Below are 21,139 nucleotides of genomic sequence, written 5' to 3' on the forward strand. Positions count from 1 at the left end.
GATAAATTCAATGTCTACACAATCATCATATACCATACAAAAAGTTTTAAAGTATAATGAAAGCAAAAAGAATACAAAAAGAATAACATTACAACATTAAATATACTGTCGTGTAAATCGAATAGTTTTTATACAGAAAAAAAGGGAAAATAGCGTTGAACACATTTTCAAAGGTCAAGATATTTCAATTAACTTTAGCAATATACCATATACATAAAGGGCTTATGACGAATTCTTAAAGATTGCAGATACATGCCTAGAAAACATCTGTCTGCTGTAAAGCTGCTAGTCACTATCCCACAATATGTCAGCAAAACCATTGCTCCATCTACTAAGGTCTTCCTATTTATTACTAATATTCGCAAGACCACCAAAATATTATGTGCTTATTTTATAAGTTAAAAAATTTGTTGAACACGTTAATGAAAAATAGACCGAAACCGTTGAATTCGGTAGTAGAAATTGCAGGTGGTAATAAAGGAGGAGATGTTGCCAATACAAAACCTTTCCGTCTGTCTCATTTGAACGCATAGCTTTAATAACATGTTAAATGTTATATGTTCCAGTTCCTGCGGTGTATAATGTTCTCTATATGATCTTTATGTCTAACCAATTCGACTATTTTATAACTGATTTATCCCAGCAATGCGTATAAATGTTGCATGATATTCGTTAGCTTTTTTCTATTACCATTTTCACTATCACTTTTTAAAACCAACTTATTTTATTGCTTGATATCCAACCTACGCCTATGCTTGTCGATCACATGCACAGTCCCACAATCGGTCAGAAAGGTGAAGATTCGCGTTTAAAAGCTTCGGGGTATATCCACAGACGAAACGATTTATCAGATTCGTCATATATACGCCAATCTAATCAATATTTCAGAATAACATATCAAACGTAAATCAAATAAAAGACTTACAAAGAGACTCAATACAAGGTTAAGGTTGATAATTTGTCGGTTATATCGCTTTAGTAAATTGTATTTGTCTAATATAAGTGTCTTACGGCTATTTTCAATTACAAATTATCGATTACCAACTTAAACTTTATATAGATGCAATCAGTATGTGAATAATACCATTAAAAATTATTGCAATAGATTAAGTTTGAATTGAAACTTTTCATTTTCCAGTGGAGTAGAAAATGATATTATAATAGTAGGTGCACTTATATATAAAGTAGAAAATTTCCTTGAGACAAGAGATGCCAACACTGCTCAAAACATGAACAACTTTTTGGGATAGACAATGGAAATAATACAAAAAACGAGAATAGAATCCGAAATTCAAGTTTACATAAAATTTTATGTGGTACATGTCAAAAAGTTTATATACAGTAGGACATATATATTGGAAACATTGCTGCAAACTCAAATAATTTTAACAATTTTTTTAATATCAAGTAATAAAAGGTCTTTTTGCCCTCCAAAACCTTATAAAATCGAAACAACTAACAAGACGTACGAAGATACAGGTCTATAAAACAATCATACGACCCGTTGTGATGTATGGAAGCGAAATGTGTACGATAACAAAGGCAAACGAAGAGAGACTATGTGTTTGGGAAAGAAAAATCCTAAGGAAGATCTTTGGCCCTGTGTTGGATGAAGCAACAGGACACTTAGGATAAGAACTAGCAAAGAGCTCGAAGAACTTTACCCAGACGCCAACATCATAAAAGAAATAAAGTCCAGAAGATTCCAATGGGCAGGAGACCTCAGAAGACATTCTGACGAACGAACAGTAAGACTGGTGCGGGAGGAAGTCCCAACTGGAAGGAGACCACGCGGACGCCCTCGTCTCCGGTGGCGAGATAATATAGCAGGAGACATAAGCACCATGGGCGTGGAGAATTGGATGGAGGTTGCTCAAGACAGAAAACAGTGGAGGCATGTTGTCGAGTCGGCTAAAACCCACAAAGGGTTGTAACGCCACGAAGTAAGGAACTTCCAACTTGGGGGTGGGATTCCAATTAAACACCAACCAAAAGACATAAAAAAGATATACCCAAACCCAAACTACATAAAAGACATAAATAATAGGTTTTCTTTAATTTTGGACCTTCTTTGGTGGGATTTCCCCTACCCTCGTATATCCGCTTCTGGTTGTACATCTTACGCAGATGTACAACCTGTCAGGTTGTCAGGTCATGGATATAGGTCACATATCTCTTGATTTTTTTTGTAGGCCAGCATTGATTCAAAAAAATTTAAGCTTAGAATGAAATAGATTTCATCAGAAAACAAGTGTAACTTTGGAGTCTTATAGGCTATTCATACTTTCGTTTATCTTGAAACCGTTGGATGCACTAGACTTATCTCTCAAATTTTTGTTTCCTCCTTACTAAAAACTGAGAATGCTTTATTAGTGATGTAAGTTCAAGTTATGTGTAACTTTTAAATTGAGGGGTAATGGGTTTCTACAATCTCCATACTTATGGGTTTCTACATTAGCTCGGGGGTCGTTTAGAGTCACACTCATGACTGCAATAGATTACAAGGTGCATTACAATTATTGCAATACATACAGTGCACAATACAATAGATTACAATGCATTACAAGGTACAAAGGCATGTGATCCTACGGACAGAGCCAAGATGGGCCTTAACCAATTTGGTTTTTGGGCCATCGTATTAACAATCCGTATGTTATGATGGGTCTCATTATCCTATTTTAACCTCATATTTAGTGCATCATCACTCCACATTTAGTTCATCATCACTCGACATTTAGTGCATCTAGCGAGTGTTTTAGATTTAAATGAAGGGATTTGTTCTAGACTTTTCTACACTGCGGCCTAAAAGATCTTTTCTGTATGCCCTACATTTCTTGTGAAGTTTTTAAGGCTTATTGTAGAGACTATTGGGTCAAGACCTTATTTTAATAAGTACCTTAACCTAGTCCTTACTTTCGCTTTCGCTTGCTTGATCCATTTTGTTTTAGTCTTTGCTGAGCTTAATCGCTGTTTTGCTAACCTTTTAGTATTTTCTCTTCGTCTATTAAGTATGGATCTAGTTCCAACGTTCAGGATGACAGGTTGCTGTTGCTTTTTTATTTTCTGGCTATTTTTTTTTCTCCCTAAAAACTGTCAAAAAAGAAATGGTGATTCTCGATAGCACTCAATTTAGCCGTCCTCAGATTCTATTCCGAACATAAAATGCCCCTCCACTACCTACAAGTTCTCACTTCTCTCGAACGGAACTACTCGATAATGTTTCGTTATTATTCCACTTAAAATTTTTGTTGTTTTTTTTTAATAATTCTATTGAATAAAACAAAACTAGTAATTATTTCAAATCATGAGAATCTGAAAATCAATCAAAAATATACTAAATAATAAATCAGGTTTCCAATTCGTCGTCATACATATTTTATTGGAACTCAAGTTTCAAACTGACAGGGAAGGGAAATGCAATCAGGCGACATATTTTCCTTCGATCGGGTACACCTCCAAGCAATCAAACTTTGATATTATATGTTGCGTGAGCTAGATATGTTGTTTATTTAATGTAGATGTCGCTTGCGAACATGTTACAATACATGACAGGTCGTAACACCCATTTAGAGGCGATCAAAAAATAAAGCGCAAAAGGGGAGTGTGACCATGTATAAAATATGAGCGCCTTGCATGTGGTGTCAAGTTTTTTTGAAAAAGCGTATCAATTATAAGCTCTTAAGAGGTTTTTTATTTATTAATATCCTACAGGAGGTTTAGATAAAAATTTACTTATAAAATATTAACCGAAAGTGTGATCGGATTATCGGATTAACTGTACACAAACTTCAACAAAATTAAACTTATCATAATTTTTCATTACGAAGAGGTTTATGATCCCGTTTCGATGTCCTAGCAAAAAGAGTATGTTGTTATTTTTTTTTTTTATTTAGCCTCCCATTTTTCCTACTTACCCTCTACATATTACTTCGTTGTAAGATTTTCTCATTTTTTATATTCATTCACGATTAAAACTTCTGGAATGCATGTCCCGTGTAGACAAATGACCCGTTTCTTCTACACAAAACATAAATCCGTCATGGAGCTTCTTAAAAAATTAAGAAAAATACGAAACTTTAACAATCAATGCAGCACCTTGACATCATTACAAAAACCATGCGAAATGAAGTTCTTAGCCAGATAATACAAGGAAGAATAAAATGAAAAATATTAATTGATCTAAACGATATTCTTGATATTCTGAATAAAAGTAGTAAATAACCCTGTGGCTAGCGCGGCCCTCTTGAGAAAATGAAGAAATCTGAATGCTCATCAAAACGCTGTCATACCGAGCTTCGGAAAGTTCCATCCTGGGAGTTGGAGATCACAATAAGACAATTCTCTATACGATATTTCCAACTGTACAAGACCTTGATTGTAGAATAGCAGAATTCCAACGATTCTTAGTTTGGAGCTTTTCCTAACTTGAACTCATCTAAAAATATATGGGCACTCCTGAACATTTTAAAAACATTTTCGGATAAAAACTATTTTGAAATTATTGTCATTCTAAATTTGTTTTGTTGTGTAAATTTCTTTGTATTGATTTTAACTTTTTAAAAATTAACGAGGATTAGCTGACAAATGTGAAATAATTACTACTTTCAGAATGACTAATCTAAATGTTCATAGCTACAAGTTTTATTTGTTAATATATAACCATCGTATTGCTTGTTTTTCAGAGTGGATCAAAGGTCTGGAAACGCCTTATTATCTCTTAAATGTATGGTGCGAATTATACAAAAACAGGGATACACCTATTTTGCAACATGAAAATTTGAAATTTGATGTTTGTAACGTTGCCAGATTTACCATTTTTCTGATATCATTAGTCACTTTGGTTTTTTTAAATACAGCACCCTGTATATTGTACCTTTATTGAAATCTCCACTTCAATACCACCCGTACACAATACTTTCGATATTATGTAGTCAGGAACATCTTACAAAGATAAAACAAAAGTCTAGAAACGCATAATCGTCTCAAAAAAATTTTTTATCCAAATTTTTTCCTGAATTTATTTTGAACATAAGAAATCTTCGGGTTTCTATTGATTTTTAATAAATGTCGCTGTAGCGTCCTGTGTACATTTTTTTTTTAAATAATTGCTATGAGACAGAAAGATTTTGTTTCATTCAGAAAGCTTACCACAAGTTCGCTCTGAGGAGTGCAAAAGGACGAAATACGTATGATGGTGTTGTGTATTGAAATTAAATCTTAACTATCTCCCGTATTTGCCATAAATGTTAAGCTATTGTTATTTTTATGAATTAATATGAAAATCACAGCATTCTATATTTACTGAATTACTTCAAAACTATTTGGCACTGAGATTTATTTATTTAAGACTTTCGTGAATAGATAAAATACCAAGTGCTACATATAGTGGAGAAAACAGATTACTAATATATAAAGCTGATTTTCAGGTAATATTAAAAAACCAAAAGTCCTTATACCAAAGTTCACAGAATCCCCACTCTGCCTTACTTAAATCCATATTGATGATGATGTAATAATGTATACCGATGGTTCTAAAAAAGAGGTGCCACAGACTAGGCAGTTAACATTCCACATAAAAGCGAATCTTTGAAAATTACCATCACATTGTTCAATATATACTGCTGAAGCGGTAGCAATTGAAAAAGCATTCCATTGACTAGATTTACACAAATTAACTAAAGCAGTTATATTATCAGATTCATTATCGGTCATTAAAGGATTAAACTCAAATATGACTCAAGGAAAAATAAATAGTACTCTTTGTCTGGGTAAAAAGTCACACTAGCATCAAGGGAAATAAACTGGTTGACCAGCTTACTAAAGATGCTACCCATGTTGGACTATATGTACCTATATTCACATTGGATGACATTACAGCTGCTACAACTGATACAGCAACATTATAATAACAGAATTTTAATAATAGAAAGAAAAATGGAAAAACATAGCAACGAACTCAAATAATCAGTATTATCCTATCCACCTTACCTCACCACAAGATATTGCCTTATATTTTTAAATACGCAATGACAAAAAGTCGACAGCGACAATTACACGACAGAAAACTAATCACGGTGCATTCCCAGCTCACTTATATAAGTTAAATATTATCCTTTCTGGGGTATGCCCATGAGATAATATATCAAAAAGTGACATCAACCATATTCAGTTCAAAGTGACATCAACAGATCAGCTGTATTCAAAACTATTAGATCTTAAAATTCAGACTCCCATAAACATCACTCATTTAGTTTCCTAAGACAGTAGAGAATATATATATATATATATATATATATATATATATATATATATATATATATATATATATATATATATACCCGGTATTTAGGCGTTCGACGCCCTTCCGGTAGGGATCTATGGAGGAGTATCACCTAGCCGCAAGCCCTTATCTCTTGCCATACTGCTCCACCATAGGCCGATCAGATACCAGCATATTCTAGACTAAGCCGCAGATTCATTTTAGAATTTTAAACTGCTGCGTTAGCCTTTTTGTTTTCTGCACACCGAGCCGGGGATCGAACTGACATCTCTCGCATTGAAGCGAAGGAGAAGCCAGCCGCCCAGCCCGCTTGGCTAATCCGATCGACCAGTAGAGAAATACATGAACTAATATATAACTTTCTTTTTAAAGTTGGTTGTATTATTTAAAAACAAATATCTTATCTTACAATTCTGTGGCTAAAGGACAAGCTTCCAAGCCAGCTCTCCAAATACACACACATACATACATATGGTTAAACTCGTATTAAAGTGAGGATATTTTTATATTTTTTTCTATGTAGGTATAATTTTTTTTAACAATGTTATGACACTAGAAGAGCACTATTTAATACCTTGGAAGTTAATAATTAATTCTCTCTAAAACCCACTCTTAGTTAACATTTTTATATTGTTTCGATATTTTTGTCCTTTTTTTGTCTCCTTTTAATTTTTGTCTCTTTGTAATTTTTTATGGAGTTCATGAAGATTCGTTGGACATACATACAGGACATTGTGACAGCCATTACACTCCCTCTAAGGGTTCAGGATGAAGACAGTGTTTTTTTAGTCTATTACTAAAACATTACTAATATTACTAACATATGAATATTATTTAATTAATATTTATAATTTAATGTTGTATCTTTTGTATTGTTATATAAGCAATGAAGAATGTTATGATTTAGATAAATCCGGGTATATTTTATAATAATACGTGTACTTACAGTAGAACTATCATACAAACACCGTACACGACAAATACTAGCAACTAAATTTGCAAAAGTTAATAATTTCGACTTCGAATATCAATGACTCAACCTTTATAAAATTTCAAAATAAATAACACATTAACAATTTAAATAGATATTACTATCAAACAGTCATCAATAAAATATTAGTAAATACTACCGAATTATCAGTATCTCCTGATTTAATGAGATTAATTTAGACAGCATATTAAAAGTTAATTTATAATTTATGCCCAAACTTGATCAACAGAGGCGTCTTTGTATTGTTTGTTAGTAAATTTCGACTTTTAATTCACTGAAACTACTTTCTTGTGGCATGGTCAAGTTAAATATTATGTTTTTTTATAGGGTTAAGCCACAATTATTGGTTATGATTGTGATGAAAATATAACCAATAACAACATCTTTGTACATAATTGTACAAACAAACCTTTTTTGAAAACGATTTCCGGAGTGGAAATCGAAACATCAAATACTAGTTTATTAAAAATGTGATTTTCATCACAATCATAACCAATAATTGTGGCTAAATTCCATAAAAAAACATAATATTTATTTTAATTCACTGTTGAACAAAAAAACTAGACAATCGACTATTTTATTATTTTTAATTCCTGAAATATCTCAGCAAATATAGAAATGAAATATATTTTTGTAACTAAATTTCGAAAGTGGTTCAAATCATTCTTTCAAAACTAGACAAAAAACGAAAGCTCTAAACCTTCTTTCTATCAGAACTGTAAGTTTTTGAAGAATTACTTTTAATAATGTACAGCTGGTTCCTAAAAAAACTGATACGACTCTTAAAGCGTATTTTGTAGAAACTTGAGCTGTGTATTTTGAAGGATAAATACTTATTATTTACATACTGTCACTTACACTGCTAAATTTTAAAATTTGTCAGATAACTTATTCTGTTCAACCTCAAAAAACGGTTCCACATGATAGCAACGAACTAAAAGCAATGATTGTAACGAAATTAGAAGATGGTTGGTCACTATCTGCCGTAGCGTAAGCAGAACGTCTTCTTAGGGTACCTGTCCGTTCCGAACGTTGGCGATCATTCTGGCTATGATGACTTTGTTGGTTGCTATACGGAATAGCTGTGTTGAGGTCTTTCTATACCATGCTCTCAGATTAGCAAGTCAGGATATTCTTCTTCGTCCTGGGGCCCTTTTTCCTTCAATTTTACCTTGCAAAATGCATTGGAGTCGCTCGTATCTGCCTTGATTTCTCATTATATGTCTCAAGTACTGCAGCTTACGGCCTTTCACGATATTGACCAAATCCGCGGTTGTGTTCATCCTCCGCAGTACTTCTTCAGTGGTGCCTTTGTCTATCATGGTTTCTTCAGAATCCTTCTGTATAACCATAGCTCAAAACATACAACATACAATACAGAAGCACTGAGTACACGTAACATTTAAGGAGCCTTATTTTTGTTTCAGACAGCAGAGCCTAAGACATTTTAACGTAAGCAGAACAACAGTTTTTAATATTAATAAAAGATGGAGAGAACAAGAAACTCTCGAAAGAAAGCAAGGTTCTGGAAGACCAAAAATATCTACCGCTCATGAAGATCGTACCCTTTTGGAGAGATTAAAAGAGAGTCCATTTGAAGATGCGATAACTGCAAGAATTATGTCACAGTTTCCGGCAAGAAAGACAACAACTTGGCGCAGAATTAAAGCATCGCGTCTTAGGTACCGAACTGCAGCAAAAAAACAAGCTGTTACACCACAACAAAAGCAATCAAGACTTACTTATATTTGCTTTAAACCATCAGCTACAAAATCAAGATTTTTTTGACAGGGTAATATTTACAGATGAGAAAATTTTTCAATCTTCTAAAAAGGGCAAAAAAGGGGTTTATTGTATAGACTAGATAATAATATATTTAATCCTCTATATGTTGATAACGAGCAGCTGGTCATTTTAGCGCCAGTGCATGGGGATGGATTTCATCTAGAGGAATGGGAATGGTATGGCGTATTGATGGCAGGTTTGTCGGGCAGACTTATCTGAATATTCTAGAAAACATCATGTTTCCCAGAGTAGAACAGTTATATCCAGAAAATAATTTTATCCTCCAACAAGATAATGGCCCTGTTCACACTGCAAATATAATAAACCAGTGGCTCCAGAATAATAACATCGAAACCTTATCATGGCCTAGCTACAGTCCAGATTTAAACCCAATCGATGACGTGTAGGGGGTTATTATAAAATGGTTGTATCGGCGTAATTTTATATTCAAAAAGAGGTTTGGGAAGAGCTATCTGAAGAAGACAATTTCATAGTTCCTTTCACGCAGATGGACCGAAGACTATGCTATGAAGATAACCGAAGCTGTTATCAATGCTGATTACAAAATATTAATTTTATTTTTACATACCTAAATTTAATATAGTTTTGGTCTTCCAGACCCTCGCTTTCTTTCGAGAGTTTCTTGTTCCCTCCATTTTTTATTAATTTGGTTATAATTCTTGCTTTAATATATTGTTGAGTTAAGTCGTTTGTTTTATTCCTTAATAATAATAAAAATAATAACAACAACCCTATTTTATATAAAAACTATCATTTACATACTCTTTATAAAATGCAGGAATTCAAAATAATATCAAAATTTAGACCTTAATAATTATTACAATTTATGAATTAACATATGTAATCAATGGTTTGTTGTTTGTTTGTTTATTTTATTATTTGTCTGCCATAATAAATATAATATAATGTCAGACCAATCGAATACACTGCTCAAAATGATCAAATCTTACTAAGAGTCGTATCAGTTTTTTTAGGAATCAGCTGTACATAAATAAATAAATTTATAATAATTTTAAATAATAAATTTATTTACATTGAAAATCGCCGTAGAAAAATGATAGATAGCGTGCTAATTTCACAGTTGTAGAAGGAAATGACGAATTGGAAAGTAAATCCAGTTCTTATTAAGGCTACTCAAACAATATGATACGGAGAATTCTGTAAGAATTGCTGAGACGATCATAGGAATATCAAAAACAGTGCATGTACCGAGATATTCGAAACAGCGGAATAAAATTAAGGAGGCATCGCGAAATAATTTCTTGAAACAGAGGGAATAATATTTTACCTAATTACTGTAATAAACACTTACGGTTTTAAAAACAAACCACGAACTTACCATTTGTTCTTTTGTTTTGATAACACAACTACTGGATTCTAAACTAACTTATTAATTAATAAAAAAATATATTCTCCCCACTATGTACGAAATTTGAACCATCAAAAGAGGATGAACCAAAGTATTCGGAAAGAAGGATTACAAAATGATAAATTAGTTTTTTAATTAGAGATCGTGGAATCGATTACTGTCTTAATTACATGGAACATGGTTAATTTTGAATATTCTTCCGTAGATAAGAGCTAAGTGGATTCATATTGTGTGGAATGTTTCGTAAAGTTAACTTAATTAATATTTATACAATTTAATTGCTAACAGCCCTCGTACCATATACGAGGACAAGTTGAAATGTTCTCAGTTATTGTCTATAATGTTATGGCTGTATAAAGGTTTCTTGTAAACAGCCTTATATTCAAAATTTAGTTTCTATTCAGTTTCTACTTTCGGTCACCATTGTCAATTTTTGAGGTAGATTATTTCTCTTTGTCCTATAAAGTTTGCTATGCATTGTTGCAACTGTCGTGGTTTTTTCCATTTCTGTCTCAGCATTACCCTTTCCCGTCCTGAATACTCGCGTGTTCTTCTACGTCGTCGAATAATGTTTGTCTAGGTTTTCCTCTGCATCAAGCTCATAGTTGAGTCCAGTTGGCGATTCTTTGCAACAATCTGAACGTGGTCTTGTAAATATATGTACAATATTTGTTAGGTGAATGACTTGAAATTTTTGACGATATTTTTCCCATTTCATTTTCAATTTTAGAATTTGTTTTCATTATTTTTTCTCCTTCCTCTTACTTATTAATTTCGTCCCAGTGTTATTCCCATATTCTTTCTTTGAAATTTTAGAAAGATAATCTCTTCTTTTACATTATTAAGTTTTACTGTTTCAATAGCATATGTAACAACGTTTGTTATTACAGTGGGCGATCAAATTATTATGATCGATGCAAAAACTTTGTATTTTGGTGTTTAATAATGAATAAAATTGCATATTAGCATCTAATGATGTGAGTGTAATATCAAAATAGATCAGGAACACGTTCTTTTACAAACTTTTGAAATATATTTTTCTTTGATCTTTAATAACATTTTTTTTTAATATTCCGTGTCACCCCCTTTTATTGAAAAATTATTTTTTGTAAAGATGTCAAAAATTTAAATATTAGTTACATTACATTTTGTATATGACATAAAATATGATAATTTCCATGGTATTGCTCATACCTACTTTATGATTACGAATTATATCCAATAATAATGACTTCCAATAAAAAGCTATAAGGGTATAGATATGACTAATAACTTGTGGTATTAGGAAATGTACGCTGTTACTTACCTTTTTTGGATTGATTATATTGTTTCACAAATTTTCTTCAAATCCTGAAAAGAACAAAAGATATTATTTTTTTTTAATATTTAAAATAACTTAACATAGTAAATATAGTACAGTATAGTCCAAAATAAACAGTACTGAACTTGTAATTATTTTATTGTTTTAAGAAATACATATTATTGACACTTGTATTACATGTTCTAAATGTGCTCTTCCTCGCTCAAGACAGACTTCATACCCATGTTCCAAGTTTCTCGTCATGTTATTGAATAACGGTTGTCTCTCGTACAAGTGCTTGCCTAGCTGGCTTTCGGATTTTCCAAGATTCACTCAAAAACACGTTCATTGTTATTGCTGTTATTAACTGTCCTGGGAGACCCCGAGTTCCCTTTTCGTTTGCATAATACATAACCCATATTTATGAACTTTTCAATAACCTTCAAAATTACAGTATTACTTGGAGAACGTTTATCAAACCGTTGTGCGAATTGATCACACACGTATCGCAGATTTGTACCATTACGTCGGCCGATTCCATATGAGCTCCACCAGAAACACTTTCTCCTCTATACTTAACACTGTTTTTAACAATTAGGCTTTACTAATTAATTGTATAACGATTACTTGACAGGTCTATACTAGTTAATTTGGGTATAGCAGAGCGCACAAAGAGACATCTCTGTTTCAGTTTCAGTACTGTTCATTTCGGGCTACGCTGTAGTGTTTATAATAGTATTAATAAAAAGTATTTCCTAAATAACAGTGGGGCGGACTACAGATAAATAGGTCTATTAAGTAATTACGTTGTACCACTGTTTGTATAATTAAAAAAAAAAACCTTACTGGAATGGTTTTGACAAGAGGCAAATTTATTATTAATAGAAACACTTTTGGTAAATTTTGGTGAATGCTCCAAATTTAAAAATCATAATTCCCAATAATGGCGAATGCTCCGTCCATAACAATAATCTCATTTTAACACTGCGGTACACCACAGTGCACCGGTGAGGTTCCCTTTTCCTTAGTTTTGACGAGACAGTGTGATAGTCGAAGATACAGTGAATTATATATTAAAATAAACGTGATTCATCAGAAATATGCAAGTTTGGCTTTCGTTGTACATTCATATAAAATATAGACAAATAAATGTTGATTTATTGTTGAAATATATGTCAAATAATGTGTTGCAGTCATATTTATTTTTATATCACAAACGCTACAGAGTTTTATTAACTTTTTAACAGCAGTTACATTATCTTTTTAGTATGCAGTTTTATTGTCCCTTGTAATATCTCTATTCTATGATACCAACGAAATACAAAAGAAAACCAGATTCAGACAGAAGAAATTTGACAGACTAAAATCTACGAGGAAGAATAATACAATAGGAGGTGAAATTGTGTAAACGAGGTAGCACAATATTATGATTTCAATCTAAAACAATCAGGAGAAGGAAGAAAGCAGGTAACCTACAAAAATTATCACTTGGGCGTCATGCTGTACTGAGTTCGGTAAATGGAAAAAAGCTTGTAGTTCATATTCAACGATTAGAAAAATCTGGATTGGCCCTGACAGGCAACTATCAAACATTTGCATATGAATTAGCAGAATCTATAGAAATCCATCATACGTTCAATAAGGATACATAATATAAACCATTCGGCAGATAAAAAGAGCTTTCTGAAACATATGTTATGAAGAGAAAAGAATAAATAATAAACGGCCAGTTTAAATAATAACCCACGGCATGTGGGTTGTCTGCAACTGCTGGACGCAAATAGAAATGACATAAATCTATTGTAATTCCCTGCCTTAGGATAGGGCTTTTTCAAACTATTTAAAGTCAACTTAGCAAATCAGTGGGCCAAGCACAATAGCCAGCAACAATTCAAAAGAATAAACGCTGAAACTGTCATTTAGAATGCTTCTGCATGCGCAAAATACTGCATTAATTGGTTCATGCGTACCGAAATTTTCCCACTCGATCAAGGAGCTATCCCAAAGAAACATAATACGTTTGCCTTCTTCTAGTTCAGAATACGTATCTAATGATTCAATAGAGACAAATAATCCCGACTCCTGACCCACCTGCATTTTTGAAAACTAATTCAAATTTGTAAACTTCTAAAGTAAGAAGCTTCAAATTTTTGAGAGATGTAATGAGAGAAAATAGAAGCAAGAAGCATATAGCACATGTCATTGACAAAGAATGGAAGAAAGAAAAAGAGCCCAACTTAAGAACGGCTAGATTTTCCAAAAGGAAAATAATTCAGGTGTTGAAAAGTATTTAGTATTTATTTAAATATTTTGTTTTTAATACTCTCATTATTTTTTATAATATTATTACTTAATTACTTTTTTCATTTAAAAAGCGTATCTAAATTGATGCATTTCAAAATGGCGATGCACACGCAATACAATAGTTTTAATTTATTACGGTACGCGTCCCTTAACTATCCCTCGACCAAAAACCATAGGGTTGGTCCAACCTGAAAAACCCGAGTAGTAGGCAGAAGTTAACGACACCTCGAGATAATCAGAGTTACAGTCTAGCGTCCACGATGACTCTTCCTCGCAGTGGTAGCAAGTCCATTCCCTCCCGCCGTTGCGACGCCGCCGTCGATCTTAAATGCTGCCCTTGCTACAATTAACATATCTCAACAAAAGGTAAGTGAGTTTTTCCCGAATTGATAAAATTTTATGAGTTATGCCAAGCGTTTCCCTTATTTTACAATTACATGTATTCTATTCCAATATTTATTATTTTAATTAATTAACCAGCTAATGTTTATACGTCTTACTTTATATAATAGGAAAAAACGACTTGAAAAAGCAGAAATAAAAGTTTAGATTTCCAAAGAAATAGTAAATTACATAATTTCTCTACAATTTGTCATACTCTTTATTTTTTATTAATCTTTTTTTTTTTCACCGAGATTTTGTTTAGTTCAACCTATTTTGTTTCTTATTTTACTCTAATTTCTATTCATTATCTTATATTAAGTGTATTATTCAATATTTTGTATTATTATGTATTTTCTTTTTAATAAAATAGTCATAAATATGATGTTTATTGTGCAAATTAAGCATCTAAATTATGTTTTTAAATTATTTAAAATATTAATTAATTATTTTTCCTGTTATATTACAAGTGGAGTACCTATCGCAACCAGGTTGAGCATCTAACCCTGATATCCGGGGTCTATCTATCTATACAGCCCTTGCTGTCCAATTTTGGACATAGGCCTCCTCTTCCTTCTTCCACGTCTCTCTATTGTAGGCAGTTTGTATCCACTTCGGGCCTGCGTGTTTCTTCAAGTCATCTGACCATCTCATTTGTGGCCTTCCTCTTTTTTGTTTGTAACTATATGGTCTCCAGTGTATAATCATCTTATTCTATCTGCCGTCTTTCTGTCTTATGGTATGTCCAGCGAACTTGCACTTAAGTTTTGCTATCTGCGTTAATCGCGTTAATCTGCAATATCCGGGATATATGGTAAAAAATCACTAATTATAGTAGACGACTAGTAGTAACACAAATTGATGTCAAAGTTAAAGATCTAACTTATAAATTCCTGGAAGCAGTAGTAGAGGAAAACCAAAGAGGACTTGGTGGGAGACGCTTAGGCAGGACATGTGAACGGGATTGATATTGATGGTGATTATGACGTAGTTAAAGGAAGAACTGTAGAAACCAATTGGGTAAAAAAACTGTCGAAACCAATTGTGTCAAAAATATGTATAAGACAAGGAGATTTATGGAGTCCGTTACAATTCCATAAATAATGGTCATGACGGAAATTATAAAGAAAATAAAAAAGAAGAGGATATCGAATAGAAGAGAAGAAAATATTGATAATATGTTACGCTAATGACGACGTAATAACGGTGAAAAATAAAGATAACCTGTAAGACTAACAAAATAGTTCTACTTCGACAGAAATTGAACTCTGACCACATCCCAGCTGATCGATGGTCAAAAATTGATTTACTTATTTCATTAAACAAAAACATTCGGCACATCCGTTTCACGTATGTAAACATTATTTCTCGATAATTGATTACAAATTGGCTTATTACGAAGTCAGAGAGGATGTTCGGAATCCGGCCAGCACTTTTACTTACTTTACCTTATTTGGATCGTTCTAGAAATTATAAAACGTTGATGGTTTGTGTAGTAAAAGGCGAGAAATCGTGAAGATAATAAAAGTTGATTTGTATATGGATTAGATCATTATTATTATTAATACGATTTATAAGAGATTCTACCAAACTTGACATGAACCAAATTATTTCGATGACTTTGGATAATTTTGATGTAGTGATGCAGTGACGGTGTTACAGAGTTAAAATTGAAAGCATATAGTTCAAATTGGGGTTATAATGAATTTGTTTATAAGGGATGTTTAAAAAAATTTCGGAATAGGAAAAGCCTTTTCCAGCTGTCGCAACAGGGCATATTTATTTACCTACCTCGTAGATCAACCATAATAGGATCAGTAAGACGTTGTTCTTAGAAGGAATCATATCACTTCTAATCTTATCTTTGGTGTTGACAATTTCTTAACAATGCTAAAGTGAGAAGAATATCATGCTCAGAAATATGCAGATGATGCATGTCAGTAAGCATACCTTAGTAAATACATGATATATTCGAAAGATCTTCCATTAAATCGTAATAAAACGATTTTTGTTTCATTCTTTAGTAGCAGGAAATTAACAAGTTCACCATGAATGGAATTACACTGTAATGTCTGAAGAGCCTAAGTATCTCGATATTATAATTGACAAGAAATTTCCCGAATATTACCACTATAGCAACAAAGGCTCTGTAGACGTGCCACAGGATTTTTGGCAAAATATGGGATCTGAAACCTTAAATGATATATTGGTCATATATAACGATTACCTTATTACACCTTACTAACCTACAGTTGGTACAGTATAAATCCCTATGCACGTCATCTGCGTCATAGTAAGTGACGTCACATGATACCAACACAAAATATTTAAGTCTTTTTTTTGTAATTTGGCAACAATGTCAACTTACACTGTACCAACTGTACCACTGGATTTACACTGTACCAACACCAATTGTATGTTGCGTTGTCTTGGTGGAATCAAACAACGCAGCAAAAGGCATTAATAGGGATATAAAAAGTGCAAATACTCACTTGTGTAGGTACCATACGTACAACAGATCGTGCCTACCTGCAGCCTTAGAAGTAATGCTAAACCTTTCCTCAGCACTCACTTTTAAGGAAAATCGCTATAGAAAGTGCCTTTAAACACAGGCTTAGTATCTAACACCGGGAGACGACTGATATATGGAGATTTTAAGGATTGCTATGAAGAAGCCACCAAACATCATGGCTGCAATACAAAATTTCGAACTCCCCTATATATAAATAACGCGGTCACACCACTTTAGTTGTATGTATTTTATCCGGTCAACCATTGTGTCTTTAACGATCATAATTCTGCGGATATCGTGATATTCGAGCTGACCTCCTCCAGAACTCCATATCCGTAACTTGAAATGTTTTGATTTTTGGTGACTAAACTTCGAAACCATATGTGACAATACTTTGTGTAATGGTCTGGTATATCCTTCTTTTGTTTTCATTGGAGATATTTTTGTCCCACAGAATCCCATTCATCATTTTTATGGATTTTCTTCTTGCATTTATCTGTTCATATTATTTTGTTCATATATAGTACGTTATTTTCTGTTGATTTAAACCCTATATTTAATGTATTCCCATGAGTAACGTGCACTGTTCACTATTAGAGCATGATCGCGAGCATATTCCAACAAAATAGGGACCAATTATACCATCTGTTGACATCGCACACCACACTGTTTCGGTTACTTTTTTTGGTATGACGCAGTTTTGCATGCTTTTTGCGAGGGTTATTAGAAGACCAATATTTGCAATTTTCTATATCGACGTACACATCTAAATGAGAATGAGCTACATCATTAAAGATTACCGTCTCCAAGCCACCATCATTCCAATAGAAATTCATCATTATTTCACAAAACCTTTTCCCCCTGGGAAAGTCTGTAGTTTTTAGGTACTGTACAAGCTGAATTTTGTAGGGATGGAACTGCAAATCCTGCTTTAACATGCATTGCATGCTTGAACAACTAACTTGTAATGTTTGTGCAACCTTACGATCCGATCTTTTGGAATGTCGAGTCACCACATGGCGTACGGCAGCAATATTCACTGCTATTCGAACCGACTTTGGCTTACCTCGATGTTTCTGATTTTGGGCTGAACCAGTGTTTCTAAACTTTGCCACCCACACTTCAAATATATGCTTCCATTCCTAAATGCACGTTTTTATCGACATGCTGCGGTATGCCAAAAAGCCGCAAAGTAGAAAATGTCCCAAAACCGGGAAAAATAAACTAATTGATGCATGCCGGCAAAAAATTCTAGCCCAAAGTTAAGCAAACAGGTTTTTAAAACCATTCTCTCTTTAAAACTACGAAAAATAATTTTAGACCTTTAGAAAACGAAACTCACTGTAATGACACCTGTTCTAACCGGATATTGCTCAGTCAGATATCATCACTGTAAAATAGACAAAATGGACACTGCACGAAAAAGGAAGAGAAAACAGCCGAACTATTATTATCTGCAACTCCAGGTAAATTGTTTTCTTAACGATTATGTATCTCTGGCAAATTACTCTACCTATCAGTTGAAGCAGATATAAAAAATATTTCGGAATAGGAATCTTTTATTTCCAATGAAACTTTCCAAGTCGAGGAAAACAAGATTTTACCACTTCACAAAACATTATGTTATTGTAGAGTAACGTAAATACTGCAACAATCAAACAGTTTGTAAACAGACTGCTATGCAGCGTCTTTTATTTTGTAAAGAATTACTAACTTTTTTACTTTACCACGCAATTTATCTCTTCCACGGTATCCTAGTTATTGCGGAAGCCAATTGACTTTGATTTTTTATACTGACTTCCTTTGTCTGATATTTCCACTAATTGGATAAACATAGTTTTCCTAAGCAATTTTGTACGAATTATTTACAGATTAATTGATCTATTCGGGGAATTTCTACATATTTTTTGTCGGGTTTTAATATCTCGATTATTTCGCCAATTTTGCACGGATACGAGAAGTAGTTCAATATTAATGCTGCGTTAATTATTTGCCGGAAGGTTTTTACAGCTTCATCAGGTATTGATCGTAATTAATTAACTCTTGACATTATTAAATCTAACTAGGCTTTTCTTAAACCGGAAAACTGAAGTTTGCTTCCTGTTCCGAGGTAACCCTAAAAACACATTTAGTCATAAACTATTATAGGAGAATAGGACCCGTTAATCCTGTTAAGAGCATTTGTTTTTATTTCTATATAAAATTAAACAAAAAAAAACTATGATGGCTAAAGCCTCTTGTATAACAAATTCCTTTATCTATGTGAAATACTGTGTCTAAGTGATATTAAGTATTTAATTTGTAGTGACGAAAATTAGTTAAAAACTTAATCGATAATAAATAGCTTCTATATTCGGTGGTAAGGTGCCGTCTTCTTAAGGTTGGCGATCATCCATGGCAAACCATATTTGGATTCTGTTTACTGAAGAATTCGTCCGATGAACACTTGAACTATTTTTTAATCTCTGAGGTTGTGGAGCAAATATACTTCATCTAATTTACTTACCATTCACTTTGCCGAGTACACTGGCATTACAGCCACTAGACATATTTTATTATATACGTGTAGAAATAATATTTAAAGATTTCTATTAATGTTAACTTAAAGTAATACACAATAATATGTTTCATTTAATTTGTATAAATGCATTATAAAGCGTTTTTATGAACATTTGTTCGGACACACTGTAACTGTAATCGAACGAAGGTGATATTTTGGCATAAACTGGTATCACTTATTTGACAGTTGCGGTGTTGACTGATGTTAATAAGTAATGAAAAAAGTGTTGTTTTTGTTTAAGTATTCCATTCCATTTGTTTCTATTTATTTACTTTAAATATTAATTTGTTTTGTTGTATAAATCCACTTTTGCAATAATTATGTGACCTATTTGATTTAAAATGGATTCAGGATTTTTTTATACTTTGGCAACTATGTCAACTTCGATCTCTGCCAATGATAATGACGTGCAACGGTAAGTAAATTAGATGGACTGTATATCTGTCTCGCCCCTCGTTAAGTTTTCGTCCCATAACTGTTTGCAAAAGTTAATAATATTGCACCATTAGAAATTAGTTCTACTTACCCTTTCAGGTGTCGAATCAGGTTAGTTATAAGGTATGTAACAAAGTAAATAACTTTTCTAGCTAGTCGCCATTAGAAACAAATTTTGTATGATTGTCAAACTTCAATATCTCATATCACATTTGTCAAATATTAAAATAGTTATGGCGTAAAAAGTAGATATCGGAAAATCTGGATAAAATTTAGTTGGATGGTTGAAACGTGAAATTATTTATTTTAGTTTTAAATGCACGCGTCGATAGATACATAATGATATACATATTATCACTTGTCAAACCAGTGTCGTTGAGCGCTTCTCGCATTTCGACCACCATCGTTTTTTGTCCATCCATTCGTCTTCTTTGATAACTCTATCTTTCATTATGTGCCGTACATTTTCTTTCCAGGCAACTGAAGGCCTTCCCCTTCCACTTCTTTGCTGTGGTATGTAATTTAAAGCTTTCTTTGGCCATCTATCTTCATTCATTCGCTTCAGTGTTTCAATTCTGTCTACACTGGAATATACAGTATTTGTCCTCCTTCTAATATCTTCTTTCCTGATATGATCTTTTTTGGATACACCACACGCTCTCCTTCTTCTTCATGTGCCTTGTTCGTTCCGAACGTTGGCAATCAACATGGCTATTCTGACTTTGTTTACGGCAGATCTGAATAGTTCAGCAGATGACAATCCGAACCATTGCCGCAAGTTTTGGAGCCACGAGTGTCTTCTCCTCCCTGGACCCCTTCTGCTGTCTATTTTCCCTTGAACGATCAGCTGTAGTACTCTATATTTATTATGTCTCATAACGTGACCCAAGTATTCCAACTTTCTTTTCTTTATACTTATTCCTACCTCTCTCTCTTTACCTATCCGGCGTAGTACCTCTTCGTTGGTCACGTGCTCAGTCCAGGATATACGTAATATACGTCGGTAAGCCCACATTTCGAAGGCCTCTACTTTTTTCATTATTGTTGCGGTCATTGTCCACGCCTCGATTCCATATAACAAAACCGGGAATACATAACATTTCAGAAGTCGAATTTTGAGAGGTAGGGTGAGGCTTTTAGAGGTGAAAATTTCCTTCATGCTAGTGAACGATGCTCTTGCCTTTTCTACTCTTATACGTAT

General features: G+C 33.1%; 1 protein-coding gene across 14 annotated transcripts in view; it reads right to left on the reverse strand.

The window, feature by feature from the left end:
- Nucleotides 1-21,139, reverse strand: part of LOC140436668 (uncharacterized) — a 411,170-nt gene that overhangs the window by 205,708 nt on the left and 184,323 nt on the right. For all 14 annotated transcript variants that reach the window (XM_072525693.1, XM_072525691.1, XM_072525692.1 and 11 more), the window contains exon 2: nt 11,753-11,796. The gene's annotated coding sequence lies outside the window, so the exon portion shown is untranslated. The remainder of the gene's footprint in view (nt 1-11,752; nt 11,797-21,139) is intronic.

This window comes from Diabrotica undecimpunctata, chromosome 3 (genome assembly GCF_040954645.1).
Source record: "Diabrotica undecimpunctata isolate CICGRU chromosome 3, icDiaUnde3, whole genome shotgun sequence".
NCBI classification, from domain to species: Eukaryota; Metazoa; Arthropoda; class Insecta; order Coleoptera; family Chrysomelidae; genus Diabrotica; species Diabrotica undecimpunctata.